The sequence below is a fragment of the Moschus berezovskii genome, chromosome 3 (genome assembly GCF_049115385.1).
Source record: "Moschus berezovskii isolate FMDL1 chromosome 3, NW_MosBer_1.0, whole genome shotgun sequence".
Lineage (NCBI taxonomy): Eukaryota > Metazoa > Chordata > Mammalia > Artiodactyla > Moschidae > Moschus > Moschus berezovskii.
In genome coordinates this window covers 17,159,593-17,186,577 of record NC_142462.1, presented here as the reverse complement: position 1 = coordinate 17,186,577, position 26,985 = coordinate 17,159,593, and the positions used below count along the sequence as shown (strand labels likewise).

General features: G+C 40.9%; 1 long non-coding RNA gene across 1 annotated transcript in view; it reads right to left on the bottom strand.

Moving 5' to 3' along the window:
• LOC148778292 (uncharacterized) overlaps positions 1-26,985 on the bottom strand; it is a 36,302-nt gene that overhangs the window by 1,844 nt on the left and 7,473 nt on the right. The window contains exon 2 of the long non-coding RNA XR_016036648.1: positions 14,992-15,133. This is a non-coding gene — a long non-coding RNA (uncharacterized LOC148778292). The remainder of the gene's footprint in view (positions 1-14,991; positions 15,134-26,985) is intronic.

Here is a 26,985-nt window from a genome sequence, read left to right as displayed (position 1 = left end):
ATACAATATGGCATACACTTATAATGGAATGCTATTTAGTTATTGACATTATAAAGTAGTTATACCCACACAGGTAACTTTTTAAAGTTCTATTTAAATTTTATTCAAATTGAGTAAAATACTTCATGTTTGAATTAAAATTTACATTTACAACAATATTAATGAAACCCCATGTCATCTTTGGTTCATACTCTCACTGTTTTAAAATTTAAACACACAAAAATCCCTCCAAATTGTTATATAGAGTAACAGAATGGAATTAATTCAAGTTGTATTTCCTCATCTTTATGATGTAATCTGGGACTTCTTCAGTGGCTCTCAGATGGTAAAGAATCTGCCTGCAATGCAGGAGACATGGGCTTGATCCCTGAGTTGGGAAGATCCTCTGAGGAAGGGAATGGCTACCCACTCTAGTATTCTTGCCTAGAGAATTCCTATATAATTATAATTCATCTACTCATTGATAATATTAATAAAATATAAGTCTTTCTATTTTATATGAATGTATATACTATATATATGTATTTATAAAATATATAACATAAACATGAATATACTTATAACATCCTTGTTCATTTCTAATCTACTGTTTAAAAGCAAGAATATAGGGTGCCATGAAGACTGGAGATACAATCGGTACCCAAAGTAAGCTTGAATAATTCCTTAAATAATTCTGAACCATCACAAACAGATTCTTGACTACAGTGTATGTCTTTGAGTCTCTTCTGTGGGTGTTGGGATTGACTGTCAGGGAGTTCTCTGAACTTTTGTGTAAAATACAATACTCATCAAAATATAAATAATAAAAATATGCTAATTTGAGACTTTTAATGTATTACTAAAAGCGAACGGAAACAAAAGCAATTTAGAAACTAGATCAACAAAATATTTTTTTCCTAGGAAGAATACTTTATCACTGATATTATAAAAGCTGCTAGTGGGTGGTTTTAATAAAAGTAAGATGAATCTTTACTTGATTTTATTATTCAGATGTTTTTTACAGATGGTGCCTAATCTTTTTTAGTTGAAATACAACTGACACATAACATTTTGTAAGTTCAAAGTATACATGTTGACCTGAAGCATTTATACACAGCAATATGATTACCATCATAGTTAGCTGACACCTCCATCACCTCACATAATTATTATTTCTCTTTTGTGGCATGGACATTTAGATTCAGGCTCCCAGTAACTTTGAAGTATATAATATAGTACTGTTCACGACAACTGCAGGACTGATCATTAGCTTTCCAGAACCCCTCATTGTCCAGCTAAGACCTAATCTTACTGCCTATGTCTAGGGTTGTCTACTCTCACCTGCTTGGCTTGCCAAACCACTGCTGAATGATTAACAAAATATTTTTTTACAAGTTGAACATGGTCAAAATAGCCAAGGGGATAATATTACCATTCATCACTGGACTTGAAAAGAACTAGGTTAAACTGTCTGCAATGGCTAAAATGATTAACCTGATTCTCATATTTGTAAAGAACCTCCTTCTCTGTTATGAAGAATGGGTTGATTGGTCCCAAGTGAAAGGAATAGAGAGAATGGGATGCTTCTCAACTCTCCTTTTGACCGTTCCTCTTCTCAGCAGTAAAACACCTTTTGGTCATTAAAACAGATAGCTGCAATGTGTTTAGTACAATGCCTGGCCCAAAGTGATCTCTCAAGCAGTCCTTACCATCACTATCATGGGCTCATCCCACAAACAGCCTAGTGATAGACCATGTGGTGTCAACAATAGCTTTTCCTCTCCTTTATGCCTTACTCTTAGAACCTTGCATTCAGGTCTCAGATCACCCTCTGCGTCAGAGTAACTTGAACCCCTCTCCACTTTTAGGGGGCAACTCTTGATTCCAAAGGTCAAATTAAGATTGCCCCATTTCCCCTTTGAGTGCTTCTTTCAGAAATAGGCATACGAAGCAATTCTGGCCAATGTGATATGAAAATCTTACAAAGGCATCTGGGAACCTTCCACCATGTGGGGGGTGGTGGGCGGTGGGGTGGAAGAAGAGACCATCTTCCAGTTCTTTGACATCTGGTGGGAATGTTATGGTTTGCTTATGCAGCCATTTGAAGGGTATCATGGTCTGGCATGGACAGGGGGTATATCAAATCAATGGGGCTGGCAGTTTGGCTGTGTGGAAAGGATGTGGGTTTCTATTGGCATCATTGAACAACTGAATCAGACATCCCTGGAACTTCTTGACCTCTGGACTCTGGGTCAATAGTATGTGCGTTGGTTCTATTTTATTCAGAAGTATCTATGAACTGATATGTCTCTCACTTTCCTAAATATACGATTTCCAAATGTGTTCCAAAAATGGATGGACGAACTAGAAAGTTTCAAGGATGGACTCATTTGCAGCCCTTCCATGGCAGCTGGAATAGTAACCATTTCTGATTCTTAGTAACCTTCTATCCATAGTAAATGGTTAATTATATAAAAAGATTCTATAAGAATCACTTTTGGCTGTGGAAGGTATTTAAGTGAAAAATATCTGCATTCTCAAGCTTTTGGAATGCTATCCATTGCCCCTCATCTTCATAATCTCTCAAGGAGCCTTTGTGTTTACTTATTTCACAATTACAATGGGTTTTCATAGATTAGGAACACTTTTCTCCTAATTCATTCAAAGTAGCTAATAGTCACAGTTCTATACAATAGTGGTTATCTTTTTCACACTATTTATCACCATTAAAATCACTTACATATTCATCTTTGGAAGCTAGCATTCATAAGATAGTGCATACTACCACCCTAATTTATTGAGTCTAGTCTAGAAAAAACAGCATCACTATTAGCATCATACTTTTTCTATTATTCAAAAATTATAGAAGTTTCCATAATTGTCCTTTCCAAGTCTGAAATTCCTCAAAGTATACAGATCAACATTTAGGTTCCTAGAAACTTGAAGTAAATTAAAAATGGAAGCAGCCCAGTAAAATGACTATAATTCAAGGTCAACGAGCCAATACATGCAACTCCTTGCATGTCTTATTAATATTAATGTATTGACTGGTTGCTAGTCCATTCTAAGGGATATCAATCCTGGATGTTCATTGGAGGGACTGATGCTAAAGCTGAAACTGCAATACTTTGGCCACCTCATGTGACGAGTTGACTCACTGGAAAAGACTCTGATGCTGGGAAAGGTTGGGGGCGGGAGGAGAAGGGGACGACGGAGAATGAGATGGCTGGATGGCATCACCGACTCTGTGGACATGAGTTTGAGTGAACTCCGGGAGTTGGTGATGGACAGGGAGGCCTGGCGTGCTGTGATTCATGGGGTCGCGGAGAGTCGGACACGACTGAGCGACTGAACTGAACTGAACATAATTTTCTATTACATTTAGATATAGGAAGTCTTCCAAAAGCTAATTTTGAACAGAGCAACAGAAATAATCAAGGTAGAAGCCTAAAAGGAAATCTGTCATCATATAAAAGGTCATGCTGCCTTTCCTTGCCCATTCAGTTCAGTTCAGTTCAGTCGCTCAGTCGTGTCTGACTCTTTGCGAATCACAGCATGAATCACAGCACGCCAGGCCTCCCTGTCCATCACCAACTCCTGGAGTTCACTCAAACTCATGTCCATCGAGTCGGTGATGCCATCCAGCCATCTTTCTCTGTCATACCCGTCTCCTCCCACCCCCATAAGACAGTTTAAAAACCATCTTTTAGTAAAACAAAGACAACTTAAAGATTGGTTTATTTATTTATTCAACAAATACTTATTAAATGGCTACCATGTGTCTAGAGCTTCCCAAATGGCTCAGTGATCAAGAATCTGCCTGCCAATGCAGGAGACTTAAGAGACTTGGTTTCCATCCCTGGATCAGGAAGATCTCCTGGAGGAGGGCATGGCAACCCACTCTAGTATTCTTGCCTGGAGAATCCCATGGACAGAGGAGCCTGGCAGTCTACAGTCCATAGGGTCACAAAGAGTTGGACACGACTGAAGTGACTTAGCGTGCACATACCGTATGTCCATTACTATTCTAAATTCTGCAGATATAGTAGTTTAAAAAAGTATCTGTCTTCATTGGGGGATGATTAACTTTTAGTGGAAGAAACAAAAAAAATTTGAATAAGTAAAATAGCTAATATATGTGTCAGGGGATAATAAGTGCTATGGAAGAAAAATTCTGAGGAATAGATTCAGCATGCAATATGTTGGCTTGCTCTTTAACCTTTAAGAGATTTAGAAAATGTCTACTCATTTCTCTTCTATCACATAATGTTATAGCTTTAAATGGAAAAGAAAAAATATTAAATATCTAACCGCCTCCTGGTCCTTCTATCAACAGGAACTGCCTCTTTTGACCTATTAGAGAATAAACATCTTTGACACAAGCTTGATAAAATCACAGCCAATACTGATTGAAAATAATTGATTAAAATCACAGCCAATTCTGATTGAGCTACTGTTTTTCTGACATCAGATCAGATCAGTTGCAGAGGAGTTTTTTTGTGTATGTGTGAACATTGAAATGAATGTACAAAAATATCTGGGGTTTTTTTGTTGTTGTTCTGTAGAAATAGAAATAAGTATCAGGGATATAGTTAAAGAGTTAAATATATCCAGTTTTAATCTCAGTCAAGGTGTTCATAATCTGATTAGTTATTCTGTGATGTAACCTAAAGGGAATACATTAAGTCAAGATTTTGAATTTCAAACAATGTGTCTTGTTTTACTTTTACTAGTAAATCATGAAATGTTTGAACCTTGTGTATAAAGAAATAAACTTAATTTTTAGAACTTTATCTTAGTACCTGGAAATTTTCAATTTACATTCTTAAATATACTTGACAGCCCCTATTAACTTTCAAAAGTTAAAGACTTAGTTTCATCTTTGTTTTCTGAAACTAGATTTTCACGCTTATCAGTGTTGTCCTGTGGTCAGCTGTAGTTTAAGACTGCAAGTGAATATAGAAGGACAGCGAAGCAAAGACTGTGCTGTTGCTCAGTCCTGTCCGACTCTTTGCGGCCCCATGGACTGTAGCCCACCAGGCTCCTCTGTCTATGCGGATTCTCCAGGCAAGAATTCTGGAGTGGGTTACCATGCCCTCCTCCAGGGGATCTTGTCAATCCAGGAATAGAACCAGAGTCTCCTGTACTGCAGATGGATTTTTTAAAAGCTGAGTTACTAGGGAAGCCTGAAACGAAGACTAAGATTTTTTTTTAAATGTGACTGAATTTGGATAATTTCCGCTTGACGTTTTTCCTTTATTATGGTCTATTTTCAATGACAACTCTTCAACAAAACTAGAAGTCCATTGCTATGTAAATTATAAATCCAGAATACAGACCATGAATTACATTTTCATATGTGAAATAAGGCTCATATGTAAAACATTGTTGTAACCCTAGCAGCATATAACTAGTCTATAAAAATACTAGGAGATTGTTCATTAAGGAATATATCAGTATGAAATGATCTCTGCATGAATTAGAAATACCTAGGAAGTTCTTAGCATCCGCACTAGAACTAGAATTATTTCCATAGGGCACCATATTAATTTTACAGTGTGATATTTTATAACAAAACTATGTTGACCACAACCACTGAGCTATGCTATTAAGAAACTAACTTTTTAGAAGAAACTGACTTTTTAGAACACATATACTCCAATGAAAAACATACAACCTTTTTGAAATCTACTTCAGTAACATTCATCCACAGTTTGGTACCTATTAGTGACAACATTTTGCTAAGTCAAAATTTTGTAAATATACACACACAGGGCTTCCCTCATAGCTAAGTGGGTAAAGAATCTGCCTGTAATACAAGAGACCTGGGTTCAATCCCTGGATCGGGAAGATCCTCTGGAGAAGGAAATGGCAACCCACTCCAGTATTCTTGCCTGGAGAATCCCATGGACAGAGGAATCTGGAGGGCTACAGTCCACAGGGTTGCAAAGAGTTGGATACAACTTAGCGACTAAACCACCAAACCACCACATACACACACAACACATACATGTATGCATATATAAATTCAGTATAAGGTTAAAAAATTTTTTTTCAGCAGGGAGGGTTATCCTCTTGTATTAATTAGTGAAGTAGCCAGCCTCTAAGAAATCCCCAAACAATTCCCACATCTGGATATTCATACCTTTGTAAAATTCCCTCTCAGGGACTGATTAGTTAATCTGCAGGATTCTATGAAATATGAAAATATAGTGCCCCACATTCAAAAGCAGAAAAAAATACCATTAAAGGTGATAAAATATAATGCTTTTCTCATTTTTCCCCAAGAACATTCTCTCAATTTGCTATGCTATTTTTTTTAAATTTGCTATTCATTGTCAACCATATTATTTATATGTATGTGTGAAATATTTACAGATTTTTCTCTTCAGACATCACTTACAAAACATAAATTCAGTTAAAATTATTAAGCTTTTCAAGATGTCATCAGCAGAGTGTTAAACCAAATGTGCCCTCTGTGCATAGGACTCTCTACAGATACACACGTTGCAAGTTCAGGAAGCCAGTTTGTCCTTATAGACATTATACCAGGGATGATTTGATCATGGGAAACTTCAGCGCCCATAATGCGTAAACTGATTTCTAATAACAAATCGTGTGTGTGTGTGTATTCTATTGGTTCTGTTTCCCTGGAGAACCCTGACAATACATTGCTTTTCAATGACTCCCAGAAGGAGAGGTAGAAAATGATGGTAAGTAGCCATGTTGGTACCAGATCCAGCATCATGAGATTAATGCTCTGGCAACCCCATGGAGAATTAATGAAAAGGACCAGAGTACATGTGTCTAAACCAATAAGGAAGATACTTACTTCAGTAGTAAGTATCACCCACTCCAGCTGGGTGATGACAGCAGCTTAGTTCAGAATAGTATCCATACATCAAAATGAAACTTTAAGCCTACTGTATAGCACATGGAATTCCATTCAATGTTCTGCGGCAGCCTGGATGGGAGGGGAGTTTGGGGGAGGATGGATACATATTTATGTATGCCTGAGTCCCTTCACAGTTCAGCTGAAACTATCACAACATGGTCAATTGGCTATCAGTTCAGTTCAGTTGCTCAGTTTACTCAAACTCATGACCATTGGGTTGGTGATGCCATCCAAGCGTCTCACCCTCTGTCTTCCACTTCTCCTCCTGCCTTCAATCTTTCCCAGCATCAGGGTCTTATCCGATGAGTCTGTTCTTCGCATCAGGTAGCCAAAGTATTAGAGTTTCAGCTTCAGCATCACTCCTTCCAATGAATATTCAGGACTGATCTCCTTTAGGATGGACTGGTTGGATCTCCTTGCAGTCCAAGGGATGCTCAGGAGTCTTCTCCAACACCACATTTCAAAACCATCAATTCTTCGGCTCACAACTTTCTTCACAGTCCAACTCTCACATACATACATGACTACTGGAAAAAACCATAGCTTTGACTACATGGACCTTTGTTGGCAGTTAGTCATAATTTCTTCCAAGGAGCAAGTGTCTTTTAATTTTATGGCCACAATCACCACCTGCAGTGATTAAGGAGCACCCCAAAATGAAGTTTCTCACTGTTTCCACTTTCCCCATCTATTTGCCATGAAGTGATGGGACCAGATGCCATGATCTTAGTTTTCTGAATGTTGAGTTTTAAGCCAACTTTTTCACTCTCCTCTTTCACTTTCATCAAGAGGTTCTTTAGTTCTTCTTCACTTTCTGCCATAAGTGTGGTATCATCTGCATATCTGAAGTTACTGATATTTCTCCCGGCAATCTTGATTCCAGCTAGTGCTTCATCCAGTCCAGCGTTCCTCATGATGTACTCTGGATATATGTTAAATAAGCCAGGTGACAATATATAGCCTTGACACCTTCCTTTCCTGGTTTGGAACCAGTCTGTTGTTCCAAGTCCAGTTATAACTGTTGCTTCCTGACTTGCATACAGATTTCTTAGGAGGCAGATTAGGTGGTCTGGTATTCCCATATCGTGAAGAATTTTCCAGTTTGTTGTGATCCACACAGTCAAAGCCTTTGGAATAGTAAATAAAGCAGAAGAAGATATTTCTCTGCAACTCTCTTGCTTTCTCCATGATCCAGCAGATGTTGGCAATTTGATCTCTGGTTCCTCTGCCTTTTCTAAATCCAGCTTGAACATATCCGGAAATTCATGGTTCACAAACTGTTGAAGCCTGGCTTGGATAATTTTGAGCATTACTTTGCTAGTGTGTGAGATGAGTGCAATTGTGTGGTAGTTCGAGCATTCCTTGGCATTGCCTTTCTTTGGGATTAGAATGAAAAATAACTTTTCCAGTCCTGTGGCCATTGCTGAGTTTTCCAAATTTGCTGGCATATTGAGTGCAACACTTTCACAGCATCGTCTTTCAGGATTTGAAATAGCTCAACTGGAATTCTATCACCTCCAGTAGCTTTGCTCGTAGTGATGCTTCCTAAGGCCCACTTGACCTCACATTCCAGGATGTCTGGCTCTAGGTGAGTGATCACACCATCGTGATTATCTGGGTCGTGACGATATTTTTTGTACAGTTCTTCTGTGTATTCTTGCCACCTCTTCGTAATTTCTTCTGTTTCTCTTAGGTCCATACCATTTCTGTCCTTTATTGAGCCCATCTTTGCATGAAATGTTCGCTTGGATCTCACATTTTCTTGAAGAAATCTCTAGTCTTTCCCATTGTATTGTTTTCCTCTATTTCTTTGCATTGATTGCTGAGGAAGGCTTTCTTATCTCTCCTTGCTATTCTTTGGAACTCTGCATTCAGATGCTTATATCTTACCTTTTCTCCGTTGCTTTTCTCTTCTCTTCTTTTCACAGCTATTTATAAGGCCTCCTCAGACAGCCATTTTGCTTTTTTGCATTTCTTTTTCTTGGGGATGGTCTTGATCCCTGTCTCCTGTACAATGTCATGAACCTCCGTCCATAGTTCATCAGGCACTCTATCAGGTCTAGTCCCTTAAATCTATTTCTAACTTCCACTGTATAATCATATGGGATTTGATTTAGGTCATACCTGAATGGTCTAGTGGTTTTCCCCACTTTCTTCAATATAACTCTGAATTTGGCAATAAAGAGTTCATGATCTGAGCCATAGTCAGCTCCCGGTCTTATTTTTGCTGACTGTATACAGCTTCTCCATCTTCAGCTGCGAAGATTATAATCAATCTTAACTTGGTGTTGGCCATCTGGTGATTCCATGTGTAGAGTCTTCTCTTGTATTTTTGGAAGAGGGTGTTTGCTATGACCAGTGCGTTCTCTTGGCAAAACTCGATTAGCCTTTGCCCTGCTTCATTCTGTACTCCAAGGACAAATTTGCCTCTTAACTCCAGGTATTTCTTGACTTCCTACTTTTGTATTCCAGTCCCCTATAATGAAAAGGACATCCTTTTGGGGGGTGTTAGTTCTAGAAGGTCTTGTAGGTCTTCACAGAACTGTGCAACTTCAGCTTCTTCAGCATTACTGGTCGGGGCATAGACTTGGATTACCGTGATATTGGATAGTTTGCCTTGGAAAAGAACAGAGATCATTCTGTCGTTTTTGAGATTGCATCCAAGTACTGCCTTTCAGACTCTTTTGTTGACTATGATGGCTGCTTCATTTCTTCTAAGGGATTTCTGCCCACAGTAGTAGATATAAAGGTCATTTGAGTTAAATTCACCCATTCCAGTCCATTTTAGTTCACTGATTCCTAAAATGTCAATGTTCACTCTTGCTATCTCCTGTTTGACCACTTCCAATTTGCCTTGATTCATGGACCTAACATTCCAGGTTCCTATGCAATATTGTTCTTTACAGCATCGGACTTCACTTCCATTACCAGTCACATCCACAACCTGCTGTTGTTTTTGCTTCGGCTTCATCTCTTCATTCTTTCTTAGGTTAGTTCTCCACTGATCTCCAGTAGCGTATTGGGCACCTACTGACTTGGAGAGTTCATCTTTGAGTGTCCTATCTTTTTGCCTTTTCATACTGTTCATGGGATTCTCATGGCAAGAATCGGCTATACCCCAATTCAAAATTGTTGTTTATTCGCTAAGTCATGTCCAACTCTTTTGTGACCCCACGGTCTTTGGCCTGCCAGGCTCTTCTGTCCATTGGATTTCCCAGGCAGCAATACTAGAGTGTGTTCCCCGCTAGTATTTCCTCCCCCAGGGGATCTTCCCAATCCAGGGATTGAATGGAAATCCACTGCATTGGCAGGTGGATTCTTTACCACCAAGCCACCAGGGAAGCCCAATACAAAATTAAAAGCATTTTTTTTTTAAATGAAAGACTAAGGCAAAATGAGTAAGAGAATTTGCCTCAGGCCATACCCCAGGCATCACCTCACATGACCACTAACTTGTGGCTTAAAGTAACAATTCCTAAAATGTGCCCTCGACTCTAATTGTTACTTCACCCAAATTGCTGTTTTCTCATTGCCAATAAGTTCCTACCGTCAGTTTTATTAGTGCTAGGCTAAAAAGAGTTGAACACGACTGAGCGACTGAACTGAACTGAAAAAAAATTGCAGAGAAATTCTTGTAAAGCATAATTCTCAGGCTTCTCATCCAGTGACATAAAACCCAACTTGAAATACAGGAAACGAAAAACTTCTCTTACTGTATTGCTACTGCCACTGTGACTCGGACTTTTGCACACACACGTGTTTTAAATGTAAATGAAGTCATATGATACAAAGTTAGTTATAGATGGAATGGAAAGGGGTGATACCAAGGGTCACTCTGAACTCCAGTCATCAAGCACATGTCTCTCCCCTAACAGCTGTCCTTTGCCCTTCTGTGTCAGTAAAGTGCGCAACACACTTCTGGACGTCCCATCGCATCTCACATTTAGAGAGCATAAGTGATGCTTTCAAACTGTGGTGTTGGAGAAGACTCTTGAGAATCCCTTGGACGGCAACGAGATCAAACCAGTAAATTCTAAAGGAAATCAATGCTGAAAATTCACTGGAAGGACTGATGCTGAAGCTGAAGCTCTAATAATTTGGCCACCTAATACAAAGTGCCAACTCATTAGAAAAGACCCTGATGCTGGGTAAGATTGAAAGCAGGAGAAGAGGACAACAGAGGATGAGATGGTTGGATGGCATCACTGACTCAACTGACATGAGTTTGAGTAAACTCCAGGAGATAGTGAAGGATAGGGAAGCCTGGTGTACTGCAGTTCATGGGATCACAAAGAGGATTTAGTGACTGAACAACAGCAACAGCAAGTGAAATTTGATACCTGGCTAAATTGAATCTGTTGTTTTTCAGAAAAGGCTTTTTTTTCTTTTCTTTTTTTTTTTAACATTTTTTTTTAACATTTAACTACACTTACAGGCTTCCTTGTGGCTCAGCTGGTAAAGAATCTGCCTTCACTGTGGGAGACCTGGGTTCGATCCCTGGGTAGGGAAGATGCCCTGGAGAAGAATACTGGCTACCCACTCCAGTATTCTGGCCGGGAGAATTCCTTGGACTGTATAGTCCACGAGGTCATAAACAGTCGTACATGACTGAGCAACTTTCACTTTCACTTTTCACAGCAGTTTTCTAGATTGAATCCTCACTTAAGAACTACATTATTTATTTTGTTTCAAAATAGTGCTTTTATGTATTGAACTACCAAAGAGATCCAAAGGAATGTTCAGTTCAGTTCAGTCGCTAGGTCATGTCCAACTCTTTGCAACCCCATGAATCACAGTACGCCAGGCATCCCTGTCCATCACCAACTTGAGGAGATCACTCAAACTCATGTCCATCGAGTCAGTGATGCCATCCAGCCATCTCATTCTTGGTCGTTCCCTTCTCCTCCCACCCCCAACCTTTCCCAGCATCAGAGTCTTTTCCAGTGAGTCAACTCTTCACATGAGGTGGCCAAAGTACTGGAGTTTCAGCTTTAGCATCAGTAATTCCAATGAACACCCAGGATCGATCTCTTTTAGAATGGACTGGTTGGATCTCCTTGCAGTATAAGGGACTCTCAAGAGTCTTCTCCAGCACCACAGTTCAAAAGCATCAATTCTTCGGCGATCAGCTTTCTTCACAGTTCAACTCTCACATCCATACATGAACACTGGAAAAACCATAGCCTTGACTAGATGGAAATTTGTTGTCAAAGTAATGTCTCTGTTTGTTAATATACTGTCTAGGTTGGTCATTCTTTCCTTCCAAGGAGTAAGCGTCTCTTAATTTCATGGCTGCAATCAGCATCCGCAGTGATTTTGGAGCCCCCCCCCCAAAAAAATCTGACACTGTTTCCACTGTTTCCCCTTCTATATCCCATGAAGTGATGGGACCAGATGCCATGATCTTTGTTTTCTGAATGTTGAGCTTCAAGCCAACCTTTTCACTCTCCTCTTTCACTTTCAACAAGAGGCTTTTGAATTCCTCTTCACTTTCTGCCATAAAGGTGGTGTCATCTGCATATCTGAGGTTATTGATAATTCTCTCAGCAATCTTGATTCCAGCTTGTGCTTCTTCCAGCCCAGCATTCCTCATGATGTACTCTGCATATAATTAAATAAGCAGGGTGACAATATACAACCTTGACGTACTCCTTTTCCTATTTGGAACCAGTCTGTTGTTCCATGTCCAGTTCTAACTGTTGCTTCCTGACCTGCATACAGGTTCCTCAAGAGGCAGGTCAGGTGGTCTGGTATTCCCATCTCTTTCAGAATTTTCCACAGTTTATTGTGATCCACACAGTCAAAGGCTTTGGCATAGTCAATGAAGCAGAAATAGATGTTTTTCTGGAACTCTCTTGCTTTCTCCATGATCCAGAGGATGTTGGCAATTTGATCTCTGGTGCCTCTGCCTTTTCTAAAACCTGCTTGAACATCTGGGAGTTCACGGTTCACATATTGCTGAAGCCTGGCTTGGAGAATTTTGAGCATGACTTTACTAGTGTGTGAGATGAGTGCAATTGTGCGGTAGTTTGAGCATTCTTTGGCATTGCCTTTCTTTGGGATTGGAATGAAGACTGACCTTTTCCAGTCCTGTGGCCACTGCTGAGTTTTCCAAATTTGCTGGCATATTGAATGCAGCGCTTTCACAGTATCATCTTTCAAGATTTGAAATAGCTCAACTGGAATTCTATCACCTCCACTCGGACACGACTGAGTGACTTCACTTTCACTTTTCACTTTCACACATTGGAGAAGGAAATGGCAACCCACTCCAGTGTTCTTGCCTGGAGAATCCCAGGGAAGGGGGAGCCCGGTGGGCTTCCGTCTATGGGGTCACACAGAGTCGGACACGACTGAAGTGACTTAGCAGCAGCAGCAGCAGCAGCTTTGTTCATAGGGATGCTTTCTAAGGCCCACTTGACTTCACATTCCAAGATGTCTGGCTCTAGGTCAGTGATCACGTTATCATGATTATCTTGGTCATGAAGACCCTTTTTGTACAGTTCTTCTGTGTATTCTTGCCACCTCTTCTTAATATCTTCTGCTTCTGTTAGGTCCATACCATTTCTGTCCTTTATCAAGCCCATCTTTGCATGAAATGTTCCCTTGAAATCTCTAATTCTCTTGAAGAGAGCTCTTGTTTTTCCTATTCTGTTGTTTTCTTCTATTTCTTTGTATTGATAGCTGAGAAAGGCTTTCTTATCTCTCCTTGCTATTCTTTGGAACTCTGCATTCAGATGCTTATATCTTTCCTTTTCTCCTTTGCTTTTCACTTTTCTTCTCACAGCTATTTGTAAGGCCTTCTCAGACAGCCATTTTGCTTTTTTGCATTTCTTTTCCATGGGGATGGTCTTTGTCCCTGACTCCTGTACAATGTCACGAACCTCCGTCCAGAGTTCATCAGGTACTCTATCAGATCTAGTCCCTTAAATCTATTTCTCACTTCTACTGTATAATCATAAGGGATTTGATTTAGGTCATATCTGAATGGTCTAGTGGTTTTCCCTACTTTCTTCAATTTCAGTCTGAATTTGGCTATAAGGAGTTCATGATCTGACCCACAGTCAGCTCCTGGTCTTGTTTTTGCTAACTGTATACAGCTTCTCCATCTTTGGCTGCAAAAAATATAATCAATCTGATTTCGGTGTTGACCATCTGGTGATGTCCATGTGCAGAGTCTTCTCTTGTGTTGTTGGAAGAGGGTGTTTGCTATGACCAGTGCGTTCTCTTGACAAAACTCTATTAGCCTTTGCCCTGCTTCATTCCATGCTCCAAGGCCAAATTTGCCTGTTACTCCAGGTGTTTCTTAAGTTCCTACTTTTTCATTCCAGTCCCCTATAATGAAAAGGACATCTTTTTTGGGTGTTAGTTCTAAAATGTCTTGTAGGTCTTCAAAGAACTGTTCAACTTCAGCTTCTTCAGCATTACTGATTGGGGCATAGGCCTGGATTACTGTAATATTGAATGGTTTGCCTTGGAAATGAACAGAAATCATTCTGTCGTTTTTAAGACTGCATCCAAGTACTGCATTTCAGACTCTTTTGTTGACCATGATGGCTACTCCATTTCTTCTAAGGGATTCCTGCCCACAGTAGTAGATATAATTGTCATCCGAGTTAAATTCACCCATTCCAGTCCATTTTAGTTCACTGATTCCTAGAATGTCTATGTTCACTCTTGCCATCTCCTGTTTGACCACTTCCAATTTGCCTTGATTCATTGACCTAACATTCCAGGTTCCTATGCAGTACTGCTCTTTACAGCATCAGACCTTGCTTCTATCACCAGTCAAATCCACAACTGGGTATTGGTTTTGCTTTTGCTCCATCCCTTTATTCCTTCTAGAGTTATTTCTCCACTGATCTCCAGTAGCATACTGGGCACCTACTGACCTGGGGAATTCCTTATTCAGTATCCTATCATTTTGCTTTTGATACTGTTCATGGGGTTCTCAAGGCAAGTATACTGAAGTGGTTTGCCATTCCCTTCTCCAGTGGACCACATTCGGCTGTGGTCCATGTGATCAGATTGACTAGTTTTCTGTATTTATGATTTCAGTGTGTCTGCCCTCTGATGCCCCCTCGCAATACCTTCCGTCTTCTTTGGGATTCTCTTACCTTGGTTGTGGGATATCTCTTCACGGCTGCTCCAGCAAAGCGCAGCCGCTGCACCCTTCCTTGAACGTGTGGTAGCTCCTCTAGGCCGCGCTTCTTTGCGTGGTCGGTTGTGCCGGAGCCGGGGTCTCTACCGTCTGCACCGCTGGAATGTTAAGTTGTATTTATTCTTAATTATCTACCTTAGAACTTCAGGGGGAATTAACATCAGTTACCAAACAAGATTCAATCTGCAGCAATAGCCTTTGGGTGGCTCTGATTCGTCATGCTTCTCCCTCCTCCCATTTAGAGGGATGCAAACGTGGCAGCCAAGTTGGTACTGAAAATGTGAATGTCTTAGCTGTAGATAACCAGGACTAAAGTCAACAAGTAATCCCAATAAACCGACTAGGTTATTTCTCAGTTCAGTTCAGTCTCTCAGTCATGTCCAACTCTTTGCAACCCCATGGGCCACAGCACGCCAGGCCTGCCTGTCCATCAGCAACTCCCAGAGTTTATTCAAATTCATGTCCATTGAGTCGGTGATGCCATCCAACCATCTCATCCTCTGCTCTCCCCTTCTCCTCCCACCTTCAATATTTCTCAGCACATGGGTCTTTTCTAATAAGTCAGCTCTTTGCATCAGGACGCCAAAGTATTGGAGTTTCTGTTTCAGCATCAGTCCTTCCAGTGAATATTCAGGACTGATTTCTTTTAGGATGGACTGGTTGGATCTCCTTGCAGTCCAAGAGACTCTCAGGAGCCTGGAATGTGAAGTCAAGTGGGCCTTAGGAAGCATCACTACAAATAAAGCTAGTGGAGATGATGGAATTCCAGTTGAGCTATTTCAAATCCTAAAAGATGATGCTGTGAAAGTGCTGTACTCAACATGCCAGCAAAATTGGAAAACTCAGCAGTGGCCACAGGACTGGAAAAGTTCAGTTTTCATTCCAATCCCAAAGAAAGGCAGTGCCAAAGAATGCTCAAACTACCACACAATTGCACACATCTCACATGCTAGCAAAGTAATGTTCAAAATTCTCCAAGCCAGGCTTCAACAGTTCATGAACCATGAATTTCCAGATGTTCAAGCTGAATTTATAAAAGACAGAGGAACCAGAAATAAAATTGCTAACATTCGCTGGATCATCGAAAAAGTGAGAGAGTTCCAGAAAAACATCTACTTCTGCTTTATTGACTATGCCAAAGCCTTTGACTGTGTGGATCACAACAAAATTCTGAAAGTGATGGGAATACCAGACCACCTGATCTGCCTCTTGAGAAATCTGTATGCAGGTCAAGAAGCAACAGTCAGAACTGGACATGGAACAACAGACTGGTTCCAAATCGGGAAAGGAGAACGTCAAGGCTGTATATTGTCACCCTGCTTATCTAACTTATATGCAGAGTACATCATGAGAAACGCTGGGTTGGATGAAGCACTAGCCGGAATCAAGATTGCTGGGGGAAATAGCAATCTCAGATACGCACATGATCCCACCCTTATGGCAGAAAGTGAAGAAGAACTAAAGAGCCTCTTGATGAAAGAGGAGAGTGAAAATGCTGGCTTGAAACTCACCATTCATATTGCTTCTCGAGTGTGCTAAAGTTGGGGCAGCCGCTCGCCCCGTGTCTCCCTCTCTCACCAGCCCCCACCTCCACACACACACTCCCTCTCTCTCTCTCTCTCTCTGGTCATAATTTTTATTCCCAGAACAATTTCCACCACTTGGACGGAAAAGCAGCAGGGAGCGCTGGCATGCAAGATGGAAAGAAAAAAGAAACCCAAACCAGCAGAATGTGGGGAAAACGCAGGAGAGACACTGGAAAATTTTAGTTCTTGGTTTTAGTCTCTATCTGCCTTTGGCATCCTTCAGACAGTTCTGATTTAATGGTTCTCTTTAGCTCAAACTATTTCAAATTCCTCTCTCTGTCACTTGTCATTAAAACAGTCCCAAATAGTATAATCCCCCAGTCCTACCCACTGGCACAAGAAAGGACAGATTGGTTGCTAGTATTTTGTTCATACTCTGAGACTGATCTATGCAGCTGTAGCTTTCCCAAAGAACCTTAGGTGATAGCTTTGCAGGTAAATGTAGGCGATGAGGCGGGGAGGGGCTCTGCCCTTTGCCTTCTGCTGCTTCAACCCTCTGAGCCATCACTCTGGCTGTGCTGAGTCCTCCGATTCTGCAGGCAGCTCAGGCTTGGTTCATTTATCAAAACTGTCTGGTTTTTCTTCCCTGCCTGGCCAAAGTGAGTTTTGCTCCTTTGGCTACAGCAAATTGGAAAGGAACTAATGGGCAGAAAATTAGGAAAAGTTGAAAAGTGTGAAGAACGGAAGAGGCAAGGGAAGCAGAGGATGAAAAAGGAAGTAGCGAGAGAGCCAAGAGCAAGGGCATGGGGTGGGTCAGAAATAAAGGCCAACAGGTGGAAGTAATAAGCAAACGGGAACCAAACAAGGGAGGACACCGAATCCACTGGATGTGTAGAAAACCTGCATCTTCGTCTTCTTTCCTCTTCCGGCCTCACTCTTTCTGGATTTTTCAGTCAAAAGGTATTATTTCTTAATGGCTCTTACATCTTGACAGGTGTTCAAACCTTCTCTGCCTGCTCTAAATATGGGCACCCCAGCCTTCCTCTCGACCTGGACATTAGAATCACTTGGGTAAGATTTTAAAATGCTGACACCTGGACTCCCCGTCAGACCACATGTATCAGCCTCTCCGGAATTGTGGCGCAGCCCTGGTGTTTTGTTATTTTATTTTTATTAGAGTATGGTTGATGTACAACGCTGTGTTAGTTTCAGGTGTGCAGCAAAGTGATTCAGTTATGCATATCTATTCTTTTCCAGATCCTTTTTCATTATAGATCATTAGAAGATACTGAATATAGTTCCCTGTGCTAAACACTGGGACCTTATTGTTTATCTATTTTACATAAGGTAGCTTGTATGTGTTAATCCCATATTCCTAATTTATCCCTTCCCACCCCTCTTTCCCCTTTGGTAAACATAAATGTGTGTTTTCTGTGTCTGACAGCAGTGGTATTTTAAAATGCTACCCCGCTGCTCACTTCCTGCTTCCTGCATCCAAAACCATGCAATAACAACTCCCTTACTAGTATATTTCTTTTGCCTCAAATTTCTTCAGTTATTGTCACTCCTATGTCCTTCCTTCCCTATGACCTCAGAGGAAAACTGTCTGATGTCCTTTCTGAGATAATGCCCCTGTGTGTGTCCACCACCTACTCTTTGCTATATTAACCTGCTTTATTGTCACTTCTCTTTCTCGTTCCAATGTCTCCCTTTTCTTAACTTAAAAACTGCCCCAGACAACTTCTCAGTAAGAAAAACTCTTCCCAACTTCCTCTCCTGGTATCAGTTCTTCTTTGTTATCTTCACTATCCGATTTCTTCTTCCCACAGTCTTAGATTCTGTCTTCGTGGAGTATAGTCAACTCCAGTGGCACTGCCCCCTCAGAGACTAATGATGACCCTCTGGTGCTCAGATCCTGCGACTTGGCTTGGGCCTCATTCAACCCAATCTTCCTGCACTAGGCTCCTCTGGTCCTTGCAATGCACTGCCCAATCTCTCCTGCCTTTGGCTAAGATGATCTGCCTGCCTCCCTCTATCAGTCCCCCAAAGTCTTATCCCTCTTTTAAATCTCATTTCAAATTTTCCCTCATCCATAAAGCTGTTATGTCTTAGAATCTTCATATCATAGAATCAGTCTCTATAGCTATGAACGCTATTAACAGTAATTCTCTCCCGCTTTATAATTAATCATTTTAGATGCTTTAAATGCCACCTTAGAAAAAATGCTATCTATTTTTTTGTAATAAAACTTTTTTTTTCATAAAGAAATACTAAAAATTCTGGGAGGTCTACTTTTTTAAACTTTTTATCTTATATTGGAGTATAGCCGATTAACATTTTTGTGATAATTTTTAAGTGGCTAGCAAAGGGTCTCAGCTATTCATATACATGTATCCATTCTCCCCCAAATTTCCCTCCCATCCAGGCTGCCGTATAATTGAGCAGAGTTCCACGTGTTCTATAGTAGGTCCTGTTGGTTATCCATTTTAAATACAGCCATGTGTATATGTCCATCCTAAACTCCCCAACCACCCTTTTCCTCATCTTGCCCCCTAGCAGCCGTAAGTGCATTCTCTAAGTCTGTGAGTCTCTTTCTGTTGTGAGTAACTTCATTTGTATCCAGATTCCCTGGGGACTCAGATGGTAAAGAATCTGCCTGTGATGTAGGAGACCTGGGTTCAAACCCTGGGTTGGGTTGGGAAGATCCCCTGGAGAAACAAATGGCTACCCACTCCAGTATTCTTGCGTGGAGAATCCCATAGACAGAGGAGCCTGGAGGGCTATATATAGTCCATGGGGTCGTGAAGAGTCAGACACGACTGAGTGACTAAACATTCATTTGTAGCATTCCTTTTTAGATTCCACCTATCAGGGATGTCATACAATATTTCTTCTTCTCTTTATGATTTCACTTAGTGTGACCATCTCCAGGTGCATCCATGTTGCTGCAAACAGCATTATTATTTATTTTTGATGGCTGAGTAATGTTCAATTGTATATGTATACACACACACACACACACACACATCTTAATCCATTCCTCTGTTAATGGGCATTTAAGTTGCTTCCATGTCTTGGCTATTGTAAAAAGTGCTGCAGTGATCATTGAAGTGCCTATATCCTTTTGGATCATGTTTTTCTCTGGATACATGTCTGGGAGGTCTATTTGGATGTGAAGAGTAAGGAAGGCATAGTGGTCAAGTTGGTTCTGAGAGTCCTGTTTGAGCAAGCAACCTTTGAAAAGGAAAATGTGAAAGGAGAAATGGAAATTGATACATTTTAGAGCATACAGTATGCAAAATGCCTGAGAGCTCTACAGACTGGTAAGTGAGATAAAGACATAAAGTTTTATTGGCTTAAGGCCATGGAAGTAAATTGTTTCTCTAGCGGAGAAGGCAATAGCAAGCCACTCCAGTACTCTTGCCTAGAAAATCCCATGGACGGAGGAGCCTGGTAGGCTGCAGTCCGTGGGGTCGCTACTAGTCAGACACGACTGAGCGACTTCACTTTCACTTTTCACTTTCACACATTGGAGGAGGAAATGGCAACCCACTCCAGTGTTCTTGCCTGGAGAATCCCAGGGACGGGGGAGCCTGGTGGGCTGCCGTCTATGGGGTCACACAGAGTTGGACACGACTGAAGTGACTTAGCAGCAGCAGCAGCGAAAGCATTCAGAGTAAGAAGTGGTTAAGGACTTAAGCCTGCAGACACCAATATTCGAGACTAAGACACAGGGAGAGATCCCAGCTTTCTATTTAGCTAAAACTTATTTAATGCACAAAATCAAACACTTTTAAATACTTGGTATCATGGAGAAGGAAATGGCAACCCACTCCAGTGTTCTTGCCTGGAGAATCCCAGGGACGGGGGAGCCTGGTGGGCTTCCATCCATGGGGTCATACAGAGTCGGACACGACTGATGTGACTTAGCAGCATCATGGAGATAGATTGCAACTTTCAATCTGTGCTTATTTTATACACAGAACAGAGCACTGTTGAATCATGAAAGGAAACGAAGTCAGGAGCTGTGTTCTTCATGAACTCTAGTTTTTTCTGTTTTCCTGCCTCACCCCCACTCAGAACCTTTGCTTGTAACTCTGCCTGTAATGAAGCTCTCTATTCCAGGAGAAGCTAGTATTTCCATAATATTCGGTCCTGTCCTTAGAAATCCGAGGAGGACCTCCCTGATGGTCCAGAGGTTAAGAGTCCACCTGCCAATGCAGGGGGCACAGATTTGATCACCCATCTGGGGAGGCTCCACACGCCAAGGGGGAACTAATCCCCTGTGCCACAAAGACAGAGCCTGCACCCTTGCCCCATAGCAAGAGAAGCCACTGCGATGAGAAGCCTGCGCACCACAGCTAGAGAGGAGCCCTTGCTTGCCGCAACTAGAGACAGTCCATGCAGCAGTGAAGATCCAGCACAGACCAAAAAAAAAAATTTTTTTTTAAATCCATAACATTTTTTTATAAAGGAAAGAAATCCTAGAAGTACCTGGATCCTTAAATGCCTGTTGAAAGTGTGGCTATACATCTGCTAGAGAATTTTCACAAGTTAAGAGCAATAGCAACTGTCACAGAAAATAAATCTAAGAAGGGATTGGGCGGGGGGTGGTAATAAGCTATTTCCTTAGGTATGCTTACATCTCCCTGGCTTTGAAGCCTTCTTTGATGTCTATATCATCATCATCATCCCTAACCTATTCAGAACATTAAAAAAATATATATTTATTTTATTTGGGTGTGCTGAAACTGCAATACTTTGGCCACCTCATGCGACGAGTTGACTCACTGGAAAAGACTCTGATGCTGGGAAAGGTTGGGGGCGGGAGGAGAAGGGGACAACCGAGAATGAGATGGCTGGATGGCATCACCGACTCTGTGGACATGAGTTTGAGTGAACTCCGGGAGTTGGTGATGGACAGGGAGGCCTGGCGTGCTGTGATTCATGGGGTCGCAGAGAGTCGGACACGACTGAGCGACTGAACTGAACTGAACTTGGGTGTGCTGGATCTTACAAGCCACTTGAGGTCACATACTTATTAAATACCTGCAATAGTAATCATACATAAATATCATCCAAGAACCTCTAACCATTACAACTATGGTGATGGTCATGTTCATGTTATAGTTGGTTTACATTTGTATTTCTCAAACTTGCTTATGCCATTTGTGCATGTTATTCTAAGTATGTGAGTTATTATGTGAATAAGTGTTATAGAAGGGTTAAAGAAAGGGTGTCGTTTGACGAAAACAAAGTTGAACGAATTTGCAAACATTGTAAAGGTGGATTGCTTAACACTGCTGTTGAATTAGGTATAGGCAAGACAATAAAACTCCTAAAACTTTATTCAGTATTCAAGTTGCTTTTCAAGTTTCCCAACTCTTGTTTCACAGTTTTTTCTTTTTTAAAATTGAGGTATAACTGACATATACATTATGTTATTTTCAGGTGTATAATATTTGGTGTTGGTCCGTACTGTGAAATGTTTACCACAGTAAGTCTAGTTAACATAGACTTATTGTTAACATAGCTTAGTTAATGTAAGTCCATCCCCATAACAGTTACAGTTTTTTTTTTATTATTATAGGGACTTTTAAGATCTATTCTCTTAAACACTTTCAAATATGCAATACAGTATTATTAAAATCAGCATGCTCTACATTACACCCTGATGACTTATTTCTGGTTTATGAGAAAAAAAAGTAGGCACTGCAGTGAGCAGATACACACTCAAAGGAAACGTGTTGGTGCTACATCAAATGAACATGCCTTTGTAAGTTTTAAATTTAAGCAAAATATTTAGAGTATACGTGTATTACTTTTTAGGACTCACAGCTTTAATCAGCTTTTTGGATGACCTGCCCAACTGCTGGTCCCATAGCAAGGCTTCTACCAACCACATCATGCCACGTGGTCCACAACGGATTGTTTGCTAACACATCTGTCTTCCTGCTAGCTGGTGACCTACTTGATTACAGCATCAGCAATCTCCCAATTATATATGACTTTGAAATATATGTTAGTACTTAATCTTTTAATAAAAAATAAGTTTGATAATCTGACAACTTGCAATAACCTCAGGATAAAATCAAGCACTTTGCAATCTTGATCCCAGGGAAGCTTAGGCACTCCATGCCCACATTCTCCACCTCCATGCCAAGAACTGTTGCAAATACTACCTAACACTCAGCTGCCCTTCTCCATTCTAAATAATATTTATATATATCTTGAAACAGTACATAATTGGTTTTATTTAAAACATGTCCTCTCCCTTATTTAAAATTCTTCTTAGGCAATAAATGGAAGGAATCCAGGATTTCTTATACACCTACTACATGGTGGAAATAGGTGAGGTACTTTACATGACATTTCATTGTTATAGCCACCCTGCATGGTAGATATTATTACACTCATTTTACAGATAAGAAAACTAAAATGCTCAGGAGAGAAATAATCCCTTTTATACAGAAAATCAAGTTTCAAACACAAGTTTGTTTAATTCTGGATTCTATAATCATTCTGATACACTGAAGTATTTATGTCACCAAAGAATAATCGTGTTAGTTGCTCAGTAGTGTCTGACTCTTTGTAATTCCATGGACTGTAGCCTGCCAGGCTCCTCTGTCCATTCTCCAGGCAGGAATACTGGAGTGGGTTTCCCTGCCCTTCTCCAGGAGATCTTCCCAACTCAGGGATCGAACCCATGTCTCTTACATCTCCTGCATTGGCAAGAGGGTTCCTCACCACTAGCACCACTATTCTGACAATGGAAGCATCTTAGTCCACAAATGTTAGTATTGTGTAATCCTTGTCTAAATAAAAAGATAGACTTGATAGATGAATAGAAAGAGGGAGAGATGGAAAGAAGGAAAAAAAAGAAAGAAGAAAGAAAGAAAAAAATTAATTTGCAGGCCATTTGTATTGAACATCCAACCTATATAGAAACTTAGGTACATATACACATTCATACCTAAATATGTATATTTCAATTCTGTTGCCATTTTTCTAGACCAATGGTTTTATGTCATATTCACGTACTAGCACATATGTCTGTACAAATTCTCCACCTGCAGCTCTTTTTAGGAATTTGCTACAGTGTACTGCATAAAGTACACAGAGATCCCTGAGAGCATCTCTCTGTGATTTCCTATCACTACATTATGCCAGGAACTTCTTCTGCCCCTCTGCGTTCCGCTGGGTGCACTCAATCTTGTTTCCAACAGAAGCTGTGTCATGTACTCTTCATGCAATGGTAACAGTCCAGAAAATAACTTGTTTGGATGAGCAGCCCATCTTTCACCTCTCATCAGCCCTCTTGAGCCTTTATGGAACACGACAGAACCACTGCGAACACAACCAATAGCAGGTTCCTCATGGCACGTTTTTTGTACGTGTGTAGGAGGCAGAGAAAACTCAGGCACAGAGTAAACGCTGCCTTCTTCCCTGTTTCACACCAACGACAGGGGTGGCACCCTACACCCCCAGTATTGTCTCCCCAACAAGTGGGGCGAAGTTCTTTCTTTCCATGATAAAAGTTCTCATCAAAGAAGTATTCCACTGAGGGTAGGTCCAAGTATAAATATCAAGGATATTTGTTTCTGCCCTGCGCCAGTATGCATATTCTATTAATAAATGAATAATGAAAACATACTTGAGATGGGTGAAGTTACAAACCCTTGGGGAGGAAAATGACGTGTGTAATGAAAATGCTACCAGGCGCTGAACTCTGGCAGCCCTGGCAGGGACAATTATAATATAATTTATCACCAGAAAGCACACGGAAGATGCAGAATATATAATCATCTTATCAGGAAGCGGAGAACAGTGGCAAAACTCATTTGAATTAAGAATCAAAAAATGTTAATCTCAAGGAAATTATAAGGTGTCAAACAATCAGTAAAACTGAGGTGAATGCTAACAGCTTTTCAAAAGGTAATGCTAATTTTGCAGGGGAAGTCTGTAACCATCAAAGGGTTAAAATGAACTGCAAGTTGAGGAGTGGGAATGATTTGTTCAGGATATATACATACTTGGAAGAGAATAAAATGTTCTATTTTGCTTTCTTTCAAAGAACTATATATTTCGATGTCACCACAATAAAAACCAAATTGTTTCCATTTGCCGAGAGCCTAAAAGTGCGTCATCCAGGGTCTGAAACTGCATTCAGTGCACAGCATTTAGGTTCCCTCTGCTATAGTCCAAATTTCTTTTGTTTTTAAGGAACTCTGTGTTGTGTATAAACTGTTATTACTTTTAGAATGAACTGGGGGATGCATTAAAAGTGTTAATATCTGGCACACTTAAATAGCACTGAATCATTTTCAACCATTTTCACCTGTGCTTTTGCAAGAGACGAGCCCTGGGTAAGAAAAGAAAGAGCAGGTTTTTTGGTCCCATCCTATCTCCAGCAAGAATCTCTAATGAATTCTTGGCCCCAGAGGGCTGTGGCATTGCAGAGGTCCAGTCTCGCACACTTTTAGGTGAGCGCCCGTGGTCATAACGTGGGCGAGTCGGCTCGGTTCCCTCTCTTTTCTCTCCTCAGTGCAGACAAGCCAGGATGCAATTTCCAAAATGAACCGGGCTTAGAGACAACAAAAATAAGCAAAGGAAATGCAAACTGCTAAAAATAAAATACATCATAAAGCAGAAGCATCCAATCTAGGACATCTAAAGACTACAAAGAAACAGTGGTGGCAATGGAGTAAAAACATGAAAGTTAAGCTAACTCATCTTGCTATAGAGTATTTATTTTTTGCCTCATGCTGGATATTTGTGCTTGGATGTGGTATGTATGTGCTTCCCTGGCGGCTCAGTGGTAAAGAATCCACTTGTCAATGCAGGAGACACAGGTTCAATCCCTGGGTCAGGAAGATCCCTTGGAGAAGGAAATAGCAACCCACTCCAGTATTCTTTCCTGGAAAGTCCCATGGACAGAGGAGCCTGGCGGGCTACAATCCATAGGGTCACAGTGAGTCAGATACAACTTAGAGACTAAATCTCCATCATGGTATGTATACTGCAGCTGCTCCATTTTTGTGGTAATGTGTTTGTTTTAATGTGTAAAATGGGATTAGTCACTCTTTTATAGGACTGTTATAAAGATTATAATTTGTGAGCAAATGGGAGGCACTTTTTAACCTATGGAAGCAGTTTCGACCAGGAGCACCATGTCACAGCTGGCACTGCCTTGCGGGGACGTGGAGCACCCCGTGGTTAGCTCAAAGTTCCTACATCAGTTCAAACACATTACTACTCTGTGATGTGACGTCTCCAGTGAGTGTGCTTCTTTGTGTCTGAGAATCAGGCCATGGCTCATATGTAATAAATTAAAGAACAGAAAGTTTTACCTGGTCCAACGGGCCTGTGTGTTTTAAAGACAAACTCTCCCCCCAAGTCTTGCCCCTCCTGTCTCTAGCCAGTTGCCCATTTCTCTCCTGAGTGAGATTTTAGTATTTACCTCATTTGGACAGTGCTGATGTCAGGCTTCTATCACCCATAAAGCCCCTCCCTCCTGGGTTTAAGTGTCTCAATTCTAGACACAACTGGAAAACTCTTTTCCTCTTTCCTAGTCTTCCCAGGTACCCCAGACTGTAAATAATCTGCCTGCAATGCAGGATACCCAGGTTCAGTCCATGAGTTGGGAAGATCCCCTGGAGAAGGAAAGAAAACCCACTCCAGTATTCTTGCCTAGAGAAGTCCATGGACAGAGGAGCCTAGTGGGCTACAGTCCATGGGGTTGCAAAGAGCTGGACACAACTAAGCGACTAACGCTTACTTCTTCCCATGGAGGGGTGGGGGATGTTTTTGTCAAATGAGTTTAGTTTCCCAATATGGCAATATATCCCAGGCTCCCCTATCCCTGGAATTCTTGCAGCATTATTTCGCAGCTGCTTGTTCCCAAGGCAAAAATATCTTTTGAATGGTTAGAGAGAATCGGTTCCTTAAATGATTTCATGTCAGGGTTGTATTTGTGGTTTTACAATAAGGCGATATTTAGGGGGAAAATGCTATATATGCATATATGATATGCATACATTCACTCTTTAGTATTGCTTGAGATCCTGACTGAATGAAGCCAGGCATCTGGTTGTTATTTTGTCACTAAGTCATATCCTAGTCTTTAGCAACCATCTTGGTCCCCACACAAATCGCCAATGCAAGGCCTCATCAAGGACATAAGACTGGGAGAGTCTGTTGAGAAAGCCACTGGGAGTCAGGAGGGTTCAGTCTGAGGGCTGAACAGGAGAATCAGGAAAAAGCCTCCTGTAGCCTGGGCCTTGCACCAAATACAAGACAGTGATGGTCGACCCCAGAGGGAGGAGCAGGAGTGCTGAGACGGACCCCCAGTAAGGTACAGGAAAATTCAGGCCCTTTGTATCCGAGGATGAGGAGAACTGACAGCAATTCTTTAACACTCCATA